Here is a 13,818-nt window from a genome sequence, read left to right on the forward strand (position 1 = left end):
CACATGGTTAGGGTACCATCTTAATATTGCCCCACCACACAGTAACGTAGCCTTACTTGGCCCAATCTTGACTAAAATAAACTGAATTGAAAAAAAAATATCTCAAACAGGTGTTTATTTAAAGCTGGTGCGCCACGCCTAAGTCTCTGAACCGTTATTTGTTCCTCTTAGTTTAGAGCAGTGTTTCTTATAGCCTGGGTCACTTGTTCTTTCAACAAAAACCTAAGAGTTAATGATTTTATTTTTAAGTAAATTTTATCGTTTATTTTGTATTTTTTAGAGCAAAAGGCACGAATTAGCGTCGTATTACGTCATTATTCAAAAAAATCCTCCCCCCCCCCCCCAAAAAAAAAATTGCGGACTGGTTACGCTCTCGCTCATCACATATCAAAAGCTGCTTTTACAGAGTCTTGTTCAAAGTCAATAGGCATATAAGTACTTCCTATTTACTCTCGAAGTAATTTGGATCAAATTAACTCTTTTGTCACAACCAAAAAGCTTAAATAAGCATCCTTTCATTCCGAATTTCCGTTGAAATCAACTATTATGACTAAATAAACACGTGTCGCGCTAAATAAACTTGTCAATACCATAAAAGAGAAGAGAAAAGTTTTGAACTTGTCCAACTTTGGGATTTCTATCGAAATCAAGTATTATTTGACTAAATAAACTTGTCAAAATGATAATGGAAAAAATCTTGAACTTGTCAAAGATCCCTTTCATTTGGGTTATGCGAGACTAACTTTTGGATTATGCTTGTCTGAAGAAGTCTGTACACGTTCAGATGCAGCGTTACTGGAAGTTAATTTTTGTTACCGTGCAGCACGAATCCTGAGTCTTCAGTTTCTATACGTAACTATATTGTACTTAGTTCTGACTCCTAGAGCAGGGCTACTCAACTATTTTCACCAAAGGTCCGTTTAGAAAACTTCGGACATTACAGAAAATTTATTTCATTAAATAAACAAAACTTCAAATGCAATATTAAACTAGAGCTGCGTGCAGCTTTAACAGGCTTCCCGCGTAAAAAAAATTTGCGCGTAAAAAAAAATTTGCATTTTATTGCTAGCTGAGAACTTCTGCACATTTGAGGTGAATTTCAAGTTTGTAGGACCAATTTGAAAAAATAATAATAATAAATAATAATAATAATAAAACACAGGAATACAATAGGTTCCCTGCTGACAAGCAGCGGGAAGCCTAATTAAATACAAGAGCAATGAATGGCTCACAAATATGGACACAGATATCTCACATCGGTAGCTTTGTATTTAAATTGTATCAAAATCATCTAAAACTTTAAAACAATGCTTATAATGCCAAAATATACAAGCAGACGCGGTTCAAATTAAATTGTCGAAAGGTCCGGATTCGGACCGCGGTCCGCCAGTTGAGTAGCCTTGTCCTTGCTAGAGTATGAATGTGTTGTGAAAAATATCTGATGAAAAGAGATGTCTGTCAAACTAAACCAAAAGAGCAATGCTCAAAAATATGGACACAAAAGTCATCAAGAAGCAGTACAGGCTCCAACCATTCACAGACTTTGTCTTCTAGACCTTGACAGATCACTCGAAAGCAATGATCGCGAACGCGAACTGTCACAAAGTGTGCAATTTTCAATATTGAGTCACACAAAAAATTGCTCAAAGCAAGGTCACACGCACTTACTTAGAAGTGAAGGAGATTAATATCTGGGCAAAGTTACAGACATTCACAGAAGTGCCAAGAGCTACTAAGATTTATAGAAATATAGCATAAAAGCTCAAACTAGTTTTCCATTTCTTGTTCAATCTTTATTGAATATTAAGCTGTGAAGCGCACAACTCGCGCTAGATTTTGGTACAGTTCGAACGTTTATATTTTTACTTATTCTGTATTACAGTATTGCTAAGTAAATAATATAAGTGATTAAATACAACATCGAGCCATGCTCAGATGCAGCGTTACAGAAATTCATTTGTGTTAGTGTGCAGCAAAACTTATGAATGACATACCGGTATAATTGAAGGTTCCATTACATTTGAACCCACGTACATTTGAACCCATGACAATTGCACCTGCATACTATTGCACCTATGGAAATTTTGTTGTTGTACGGATAGTTGAACCCATACTAACCCTAGTTAGTACCCAAAAAGTTGAAAACATATAGTGTTAAACTGTTTCACTCGAGTTTGGCGGGTCATATTAAATCGTTACGTAATTGGCCCGCGGGCCCCGGTTTGGGGACCCCTGCTGTGGACATTGATGAAATTTCTCTGATTTTAAACTTCATAGGAAAGTCTTGATGGCAATTTCCATCTCCACGTTTTATATTGCTGTGTATTACAGTGTTTTCAAAATATTCCAAGTATGTATTTTGTCATGGCCGTTTTTTTTAAGTTGCTTATGTTATGTCTAGGTACGTTTCATTTTTAAATGAATGTTTTTTGAGTCACAGATGGTAAATATAGAGTGCGATATTATAATATGCTTAAAATACAGCAAATTTGATACATGTTATATTTTTGAACAGTGATTTCAAAGTACGACTGAAAAAAGTTCTATGTATTCACATGTTTTTAGTTTGGATGTGATTTGCTTGATTCCTTGTAAATTGATGAGCAGGCCCATGAGATGTCTCGCGTTTTGTACTTCGGTTATAAGTCTTGCTTGTAGTCCAGTGTTTTGTTTTTATGTTAGTGTGTGTGTTTCGGAGTTTTCAAAATAATCTACCTATGTACATAGCACATAGCCCCCCCCCCCGCAAAAAAATCCTACATATTATAAATGCAATTTTGCGGCATTCGCAGAAGTAAGAAGACAAGTAAGTCTGTAGAGAGATTTGCTCCCTCCTTAAAAATTGCGGCTCGATACGCTCTTGTGTATGTATATTTTATCATCGCGGGAGTTTTCTGGGTACGTTTCACTAATAAAAGAATCTGTTCCCGTTGTATTTCTAGTACGATATGAAATTGCGCCTAAAATAGAGAGAAATATATATATATAAATAATGTTTGTTTAGCGAGATTTCTCGCGCTATTAAACTTTATTTGAAGTCTTGCTCGCTCCCCCGAATTTATATAAAAGTGTGTATTCCAGGGTTTTCAAAATAAACTGTGGATGTATATTTCTATTATTGCCAGTATTTTGCCTCCATAACCGTGAATTTACTGTTTTGGTATGTTTCGCAATCAAAAGAATGTCTTTCGAGCCCCAGAATATACATAGAACTATATTGAAGCACAATATTATTTGCTATGTTTTCACGGCACCGGCTAATCTGATTAGAATCCAAAATAGTACAGAAGTCAGACAAGAGCGCGTGGGTGAAAGTATATGTCAAAATAAATTGTGATTCATCCAGGTGTCGAAATATATGAAAAATGTTGGCGTTCCAGAAGTGTGCGTACCAATATGGAGGTAACTAATTTTGTTCGCCTGCTTTTCATCAAGTTGTGTGAATGGACTAAAACCTACGGGCAGGGGGTATATTCACCTGGCTAACACAGACAGTCCCCGAACTCGTAGTAGAACTAAAAAAGGGAAAATCGGAATGGAATAGCCCTAACCTCAACCTGGTACACACACTACGGGAGTACCAAAATTTTAAAGCAGTGGTTCCCAAACTGTGCGTTGCAAGATATTTCGAAAATGTCGCGAAATTTTAATGCTTTGCTTAAAAACTTATTTCTTATTTTTCCACATTCAGAACTTATGATAATCAAAACGTTTCAACTTATCGTTGACGGGAAAGTACAACTCGCGGTGTTAGAAATAAATTGAATTGTATGAAAAATTTAGTATGGATATGGGGATTTATAGTAGACGATTATAAGACCTTTTTGTAGAAATGTATAAGACTTGAGAGAATAATTTAGTCTAGCTTCTGAACTGTTACTGCTGGTTAATTTCGTGTGCGTTGCGAAAAATCAATCCTATGCCTAAAAGACCTATTTCTTATTTATTCAAATTCTGAACTTCAGAAAATGATTAAGATTGTTAAAATTAACGTTGAGATAGAAGTATGAGTGGCAGTATCGAATATTCACGTGCGTTATGACAGTGATTTGCAGCCAGGTTTCTGCGCACCCAGGGGTTCCTGTTCAAAAATTCAAGAGTCTATATTACTATGTATATTGGGGGCTCCCGAAGTATGCGAACCAAGATGGCGGACATCGGAATGTAATATGTGTACTAGGTTAGGGTTAGGCTATAATTTTAGATATAAATACTACGGGAGGCTCTTGGCTAGTAATAATAACTAACTAAAATAAGGAAAATTGGAAAGAAATTATCGCCTAACCCTAACCTGTTACCCATGTTACGTTCCGATGTCCGCCATCTTGGTCCGCATACTTCGGGAGCACCCAATGGTCTTTGGATTAAACTTTAAACATAATTTAAACATAATCAAATATATATTGGGGGATCTGTGAACAAGCCGACGTGTATGTTGTGCGTAATACTTACCAAGGGTCCCCAGAAATATTGAAAACGGCGTTTTTATAGAAAAAGGAGAAAGGAATAAAAAGATCCAAACAGGCAAAGTGAGGAAGATATAAAAAAAAAAAAATTTAATCTTCTGTACAAAACCTTCGTCACTACTACAGAAATGAAAGATTTGGAAAAAACCTTTTTTTTTACTATTACGGGGAAATCCAATGCCTTTGAACGACTTAATGAATTTTTATTGCTTTCCAAGTATCCATTTAAATGTCGATCAGAAAATACACAATAAAGCCTGACTGGATCTTATCTTTGTTTTTCTCTTATTGGGCACGAAATGTACATATGAATCGTTTTTATTCAAAAACATTTTCTGTGTGATGACGTCATTAAATTAAAAATTGCGCACCCTGTGGCGGCTCCGCCTTCGCGTTAGCGATCTTCTGGTCCGGTGAAGTCGTGAACATTGAGGTACCGTGTCGATAGGCTACCGTGACAGACTGTATAACCGTACTACTTTGTGTACATATATTTGAGCATAGCTCTCTTGTATTCATGTATTTTTGCAATCTCAAATCTAGATTAGAAATAATCGCGTGTATTTTCACTTGTATTCATGTGTTATCACTCGTATCCATGTAAAACCTCGTTTGAAAAGTATCACATTGAGTTTTACAATAATATTCCATCTCACAATGTGAGTTCGTCCATAAGCTAGTTTCATGACTAATACTCAAACCTTATTTGGTGTTTTGGCAATTTTATTATTTTTTGTACCGCACCGTGGTACAGACCAAAATAAATTATCATATCTATCTATTTTTTATGAAATAACGAGTTTTTAATCATTTTTCGTTCGGAACAGGATTAAGGCAATAATTATTATCAAATCCCAAGTCAGTTATCAGTCCCTCAATGACGTCACAGAGCTCTTTTGTGACCTTGCAATTGACGTTTGAAAGTAATCAAGAAAATGCTTATTAAATCAATAATACGTTGGGTTATCATATCGCCATGTTTGGACGAGCTTGAAAATGTTTTTTTATGCCCTTCATCCGTCGCAAACGATTACTTGATAGGTTAATCGATTTTTCTTTGAGCTTCGGGAATTGCATGTTTTAGATGGATTGGCTTTTAAGAAAATGCAGAGAGCAGGAGAGTCCAACTCATCAGAATACTGAATGCACGTTAGGTGTTGCTGCGCTCATTTCGAATGTTTATTCTACCGGGTTTTCGCGGTACTCTAGGACAGGGCTACTCAACCAGCGGACCGCGGTCCAGATCCGGACCTTTTGAGTAGTCGATTTGGACCGCACCTGATTCTTTCTTTTAGATTGAGCAATAGCGCTATTATATTTTGATATGTTAAAGTTTCCCTTCATTGAATAACTTTTATTTATAGTTTTAAAATTAGTTTAACCATTTTCTCATATTTGCATCAAACTATATATAGGAAAAGAACTGTGATCTGGTGATGACTTGTGGTTACTCAATTTCACATGAATTTTTTTCGTTGCCTCTCTGATCTTAATTCAGACTTACTGTAAAATATATTTTTTTAAAAAACTGGACCCCGCAAGTTTTGGAGTTTTGTACACGAACTTTTAGTAAAAATAGTTGAATAGTGCTGCTCTAGGCTCTGACAGTGCAGACCAGAGGTTTCAGAAGTTTTGATTCAAATCTGAGTGTCAATGGTATTATATGTATATTGTTTAAATATAACCAAACACATATAAGGTTTTCCATTATTATTGAACATGCTATACTTTTATAATTTAGTTTTGCCTGCTTTTATATATATTTATATTTCATACAAATGCAGGCAATGAAAGACAGTTAAAATATTCCTCAAGGGTTTCTCTTCCCTCTGGAATGTTTCATTTGGAGTTTCGCTTCTCCAAATAGGTTGAAAGCTACTGTTTTAACCTTATAGATAAGAGAACCGACCCAAGCATTTCAGCTCGGGTTCTCCGTGTACAACTGTTAAGCACACTTTTAAGTACTCCTGAAGTGTGCGCACCAAGATATCGCACAACCTGAACCTTAACCTGGTACACAACCTGAGTTCAGGCTGTGCGCCATCTTGGTGCGCATACTTCAGGAGGTCCCACTTTTAGATAGATTACGCAGATAAGAATAGATAGTAAGATATCCATTCCATTCGCTTCCCTTCAAATCCGAGAGCCTGTATTATTAAACTGTATACTTTAAATACTATCATACTTTAAAGCAGGGGTTCCCAAACCAGGGGACGCGACCCCAAATTGGGTCGGAGTGATAAGTAGGTAGGGTTGCAAACAGGTCATGGGGTCGCTGAGGTATAGTGGAAGATGAATGTACAAAACATCCATGATAAATTTAGCAGTTTGTAGCATGGCTTACTGTAAAACAGGCCCATAGGCATCGCTCTATGCTTATGCTATAGGAAATGTAGGTGCTTATTGCGACATCACTGATTGGTTTTAGCTCATTTTACTCAATATCACCACATGACCAAACTCAAACGTTCAGTGAAAGAAGCTCTAAAGTTTCATTAAAAATATATATATTGACCTGGGGTCGCACTGGTCACTTAAAATTTGTCTTTGGGATCGTCCTGAAAAGAGCTTGGGAACCCCTGCTTTGAAGCAGGGGTGTGCAACCTTTTTTATTGGCGGGCCAAATACACGTAAATGGGTGAAGCCGCGGGCCGCACCTTTTTTTAATTTTGGCTTTCTGGTAGTTGCAAGCACAAAAATTGCCTATATTTGCTATTGATCTTACGGCATTATTAGGGGTTCTTGCAGAAATAGTAGATTTAAAACGCATAAACTTCTGAAGAAACTGCTATTTAACTTTTTTTTCACACCGACTTCAAACGAATGCAGTGAGAAACACGTTTTTGTAATATAAATCGTGTATTTTGCAACAGAATTTTGCTAGCTTGTTTTGCTAATATGACTGGTATGGGCTTTGCGACGAAAAAGAATACATACTTGTTTTGCGGGTACACCATTCGAAATTGTTATTTCTCCGCGGGCCGCACAATTTCTTCTTGCGGGCCGCATTTGGCCCGGGGGCCGCAGTTTGCACACCCCTGCTTTAAAGCATTGATACTTAAACTGCGGGGCGTACCCCCCTCGTGGGGCGTAGACAATTTTTTGAGGGGGCGTGAAGCTAATTAAAAATAAAAATATTAGCTAGATTTGATCTTGCCGCGTTATTTTGGATATTTAAACATTTCTATATTTTGTATATTTACGTTCCATTCATGTCTTTTCAACGAGTTTCGAATAAAACATACTTTCGCTTTCTGTTATTTGTGGCTTAACGTTAGCTAGTTATTTTTGAGGTGAGACGCGAGAGAGATAAGTTTGGTCCCGTTACAACCGTTAAGCATCACAGATAGTAAGATATCAGAGCCTACATTGTTATTTTGACGCTTTGGTCTGGTTTTAGATAGTTTATGTTGATAAGTATAGGTTCTATATATCATTGTATGTATATCATGGTTTCCATTCCCAATCAACAGAAACCTTGCAGCACACCGACATATATATAGGAAATATAAGGCCTTACTTTCATAGCAAAATATCAGCAAGTATAGCCTAATCGTGTTAGGAATACCTTTACCTAGATTCGTAAATAATAAAAAAAAAAAGATGGTACTATTGAACGTATATTGTGTTGTATATTTATATTCATCACCTTTATAATAACGTGTATATGTAATATGAAATGCTAGCAAAGTCCTGAGCCATTCTTTAAATGCTTATTTAGGCTGGCTGGCTTTTGCCTCAGATTTTGGCATTGCTGATAACTTGGGGAAAATCACTAAAATCATTCACTATTGTAAAACAAATAATAATAATAAATCCCCTATGGAATATAACTGAGTTGTCAAATAGATTGGACTTCTATAGCAAGTATTCGTGCAATACTTTTAAACTGATAGTATACTGGTGAATGAGATCTGCGGCGAATAAAGGTAGCATTGCGGTCGTTTGAGAGGGTGACCATACATTTGAATCCACGTACATTTGAACCCATGTGTATATCCGCGGGTTCAATCTAAATGCATGTGCAATTGTCGTGGGTTCAAATGTACGGGAACCGTTTGAGAGACTAAACAACCAAATTCATATATTTGACGCGGCAGACATTTTTTCCACTATGTATCAAGACTATTTACCACAATATGATATCCGTTTTCATTTAGTCTTGTTTGCGCATCCTTGAGAATGTCGGATACGCTGAAATTAGAGAATATTTCCCGTAATCCTAATTGGCAATGAATTCCAGAATTTGACTGATTATAACCAAATTCATACCGGCATGGCTTTGTCACACCGTGAAAGATAATTAAATTACCTAATTGATTGAGTTTTCAATTTTTCAGTCTTTAGGAGAATCCAAAAACGCATTTTCGGCCCCGGGCTTAATCTTAAACTATGCAAGCAGGCCATTTCAGGCAAGTTTTAAAATTTGAATCGAAAGTTTCTGACTCGACGTGGTTTTATAACAGTTGGCGCAGTTATGATCCAGAATCAATAAGATACAATAGTGAAAAAGTTAGCGCTGTGACTGTTTGACGTGAAACGAGATTAAACAAACCGAAGTTAAGAGACGCCGGTGCGAGAGGATTGCTGGACTCCTCACCGCGGTAGGGTGGTTCACGTAACCGCTGGTAGGTTACGGCTTTCTCCACCATCAATCAAGATCATGCATCTGAAGACAAATAACTGGCTTACCAATCACATACCAGGCATGAACTGGTATCCGGATGAGAGGCCGTGCTTCGCCATATGATTAATATGTGGAAATAGTGTGACGCTCGCTTGCGCCAGCGCCTACACGACGTTACCGCTAAATTCATAGAACTGTTTTCAAAGCTCCCGACTCATTTCCCAATAGACGACCAACGAAAACCGCATCGAGACGACAAGGCACCGCATTCCCATTCCAAGAAAAAACGATTCTGAATTCAGCCGTTTTGTTTAAAATTCAGATTTGCCTTTGCCACTAGACAGCCGCTTTGGATCAATTATTCGTCGGGAGCATTTGGCTTTGCTACGGCGAAATGTTAGAATGTGTGTAATATTAGAGAGCAGTACACCCGTGGAAGATTTGCGATAACGGATTTGAAGTAAGTGCTTGCAAGGATTCAGTGATAAGTTCTGGGTTGAGAGAGATATGAAACTTTGAGAAAATGGTCAGAGTAAGCATATGAAGTGGGATTGATGTTCTGGGCTAGGAAATATATGAAACTGAAAACAAGTAAACACCGACCCTCAACTTGAACGCTCAATATAGTTAGATTTAGGCGAAACTTTTACCTCACGGTATCCAATCGTTTTATTCATAAAAATATATGAAAACATAAGCGGAATAGACATAAATGTTTCAATCAAACATTTATATATCTAAGCGGACACTCGAATGTCAGCGGCACCTGCATGTGAATTGATAATTGCGCTGCCGCTGCCAGGCTTATTCAGCGTACAAAAGTAACCAACTTTGAAATAAGCTATATTCAGGGATTCCATACCGACCTTATTTCTAAGATTTGTCCTTATTTTTGGCATATTTTTAGCTTGCATCCTTATTTTTGGCTTGCGCGTCCTTATTTTGTCATATTTGGACTTCATAAAGGAAGCTTTGTGTAGTTTGTCTTATAGCCAAAGCTTTATTGTGGCATCGTATAAGCAGCATAATCTTATTTGGAACACAAAGAAGCAAGGCACAGATAGACATGAAGCGTTGTTAGTGTGGCAATCCTTAGATTTTGTCGTGGTGGTGGTTATTTTAGCCTAAATTTAAAAATGAGCAAACGTAAAACGTTTTTCGTGGTGAGTACGGGAAAGAATTTTAAAAGTTAAACGAAGTGCTTCGCACACTGTGACGTCTGTAATTGTGACATTAACCTGGAGGCCATAGGAAAGCCAGCTATTTCTGCTCACAATGCAGAAATATTTCCAGTCGTCCCTATTTTGGGTTCCAGGTCGATGGAATCCCTGGCTATATTATTTGTTTCTTATCATCTGGGCATGTTTGGAATAGTTAATACCTCATAATTTACGAATCAGATTCGGGAATATTCAAGCCGAGCTATAGCACGTGATGTTGAATGGCTTGGTATTGCTTTTTGGACACAAAGTGGGCCTATAGATCGTTTTGTTATTGTGTTGCTGTTGTTGATTGGTCGCTATGGGGAAATTATTTATTTCAAAAGTTTTCGTGGGCTCTATGAAATTCGTTTCACACTATGAACTTTTGCGTGATGACGTCATCGAATTAAAAAATGCGCAACTTATGCTGCGCACTGGTACAGTAAAATATTAGATACCCGTACTTCTCAGTTTTAGCTTTCGTGTCCATTTATTTGAGCATTGATCTCTTTGCACGAAGGATATGAAATTGGACATGCAAAGCTTGTGGACCATATTATCCTAGCAAGCTGACGATTAAGCCGTTTCGTCGATCAGTAGCAGGCTACGTAGTATTGAATTTTAATGCAATCACCGAGTTTAATGTTCAATTTCCGTATTGATTATTTTGGTAAAAAGTGAGCTATCTGACAATAATAACATATGATGATAATCCGTATATTTCATACAACTTCCAAAGACTGTTGAGATTCCTTAGAACTGAACATAACATTCCTCTCATAAGGCATTTAATACATGTTACATTTAATACATAGCGATTCCGAGAGAATACATAAGATCAGAGGAACGGAGCACTTGCGGAACAATGGCGACTTAACAGGGTGTGTTAAAAATTTAATATATTGCAAGGGGTTGCGAGCTTAAAGTTTGGGAAGATTTGACTCCTACAATTTTATCAGAGTGTTCAGATTCATAACGGCTGATACTGTTTGAGTAGTTGTATATTGTTCAGATGTACTAATGGAGAACAAGGCAAAAATAGTTAGACATGATGTAATACAGAAGTATGCTAACTCGATGTTGATTGAAAATGCCATTTTGTTTTTGATATCAGTAATCCATGGCGATTAAGCGTTTTCGGCGATCAGAAGCAGGCTGCGGTATATTGGTTTTTAATACATTCATCGGTTTTCCTGACCAGATTACGGGTTCCATTCTTCAATCAATACACGAACCTCAATTTAGGATGTAATTTCTTCTAGCGAATATCGATTAATCGGCGATAAGCCTATATGAGCGGCAGAGCAAAAGGCTGTTAAAATGTTAGTTAAATTATTTGAATTATTAAGTAACTGATTTACGAGAAATAAATATCAGACTTGAGATACACACGGGCCACGCGTAATTGAATGTTATATCTTTGTACAAGCTTGAATAATTTATACAGCGAGGTCACCGCTGTTTATTTCTTAACTTTAATGACGATGTGTTTTTACTAATTTTGTTTTATTTTTCAGCAGTATTTGAATGGCGATTGGAAGCTGGTATTATAGCTGTCAATAATAGCTATTAGTCTCCAGCTCTGGTCGCAGATTATGGCGTCAGGGACTTAATTGAGAAGCGCTTTAAGTAATGTGTTAGTGTCAGATTGAATTGAAGGGAAGCAGCAACCAATTGATTGAATTTTGTAATGCGGAATAGTTCAGACTTTGGTGCAGGGTTTCCTAAACTTTTAAGCTCGCGACCACTTCCAATATATTGGAATTTTCAGCGACCCTTGTTAAGTCGGCATTGTTATGCAAGCAGCTTTCCTGATCCTATGTGTTCTCTCGAAATCGTAAGATTTATGTTTTGCACTAGTTTTATGTTTCGAATCAAAAGTCTAAAAATGTAGATAGTACTTTGTGTGGAACTGGTGTACTCTTTGCGACCCCTAACCCCACCCTCCTTCGGGGTTGCGACCCCACTGGATCTAGGCCAGTGGTTTCCAAACGATGTTCCGCGGCACCTTAGAGTTTCGTCAGCACAGTGCATAAGTTCCGAAAGTTTCCTGTCAAGCTAAGCATTCATAATATTATATGTATATTATTTAAATATAGCGAACTGCCTCTTCGGTTTGCCACTATTATTAAGCTTGCTCCACCCTAAAGATCATATTGTTTTGCCAGTTTAGGTTTGTTTTTATATACATTTATAGTCTATAAAATACAGGTGAGCAACTACACAGGATTTCTTTGAGCCTATGAAATGTTTCTTTGAGGTTCCACTCCGCCGAAAGAGTTGTCGACCACTCATTTAAAAAAGCATTGTTTTGAATCAGTTTTTTCAGTCTCAGAAGTTAAAAGAAGTCTATTCTATGTATAGCCATTAGAAGGTAAAAATCTACAACGTCGCACCAATTGTGATGCCACTTTGGCATGCGTTTAATCTCATAGAGACATTCTCATAGACTTCAGTTCCTAACCCTAACTAAAATCACCCAGATCTGCAACCTATACGATCGCATACCAAAGTAGCACCTTAATATCTGCCAAAGCAGGATAAGAGTCAGTTTTAAATGGTGGCGATGATAAAAGACTATAAAAGTGTCACCACATGTTCGAATTTCCGGATATTGTAGTCTAAAATGATATTGGAGTATGCTCTGTTGATCAATAAACTTCGAAGGTTTCTCGCAGTGATTTGTTTGGCAATTAATCATACTAATTAACCGTTAATCATGTCTAATCAATTCACTGATATATTTCGAAAAAGCTTTTTAATGGCGAAAATACTGTCTGAATGCTGTCAGATTTCATTGCTGTTGTCCATTTAAAGAATGACTTAAATAATGTAAATTTTACTTATTGTCGTATTTATCAAAAGCTTCACAATACAATACCAAACGCTTTCTTCGACAATATACAGAGTGTCCATTAAGATGGACACATAGCATATTCGGTTCCATTACATTTGAACCCACGTACATTTGAACCCATGACAATTGCACCTGTATGCTATTGCACCTATGGATTTTTTTTTGTTTTTCGGATAGTTGAACCCATACTAACCCTAACCCATGGGTTTTAACACCCGCATATAGATTGAACCCGTGGATATGATATGCACATGGGTTCAAATGTACGGTCACCAGCATAATCATATATTTTTAGTAAAATTAATGATAATTGGTGGAATAAGGGTGAAAAAAATACTAGTTTCAATTACATACTAAAAATTATCTAAATATTCTATGTGTCCAGACCCGGTACAGTGTATATGGTGTCTCCTTCAAGAAAATCTCTTACGCAACCCGTTAGTTAATAGTACTGCAGTACTAAGGCACATTTTTTCGGCGCAATGAATAGAAGCAGGGATGAAACATTAAATGCAACCAGTATGCTCCCAAGCTTTTCCTTTTAGGGAGAAGGGTTCCACTTTTGGGGGTGATAAATATTTTGATATTAGTGATGAAACTATTCGTAACTCATAAATATGTGTCATGTATTTGACTGAACATCTGCATCAGATATGCTCCAATTTC

The sequence above is a fragment of the Styela clava genome, chromosome 13 (genome assembly GCF_964204865.1).
Source record: "Styela clava chromosome 13, kaStyClav1.hap1.2, whole genome shotgun sequence".
NCBI classification, from domain to species: Eukaryota; Metazoa; Chordata; class Ascidiacea; order Stolidobranchia; family Styelidae; genus Styela; species Styela clava.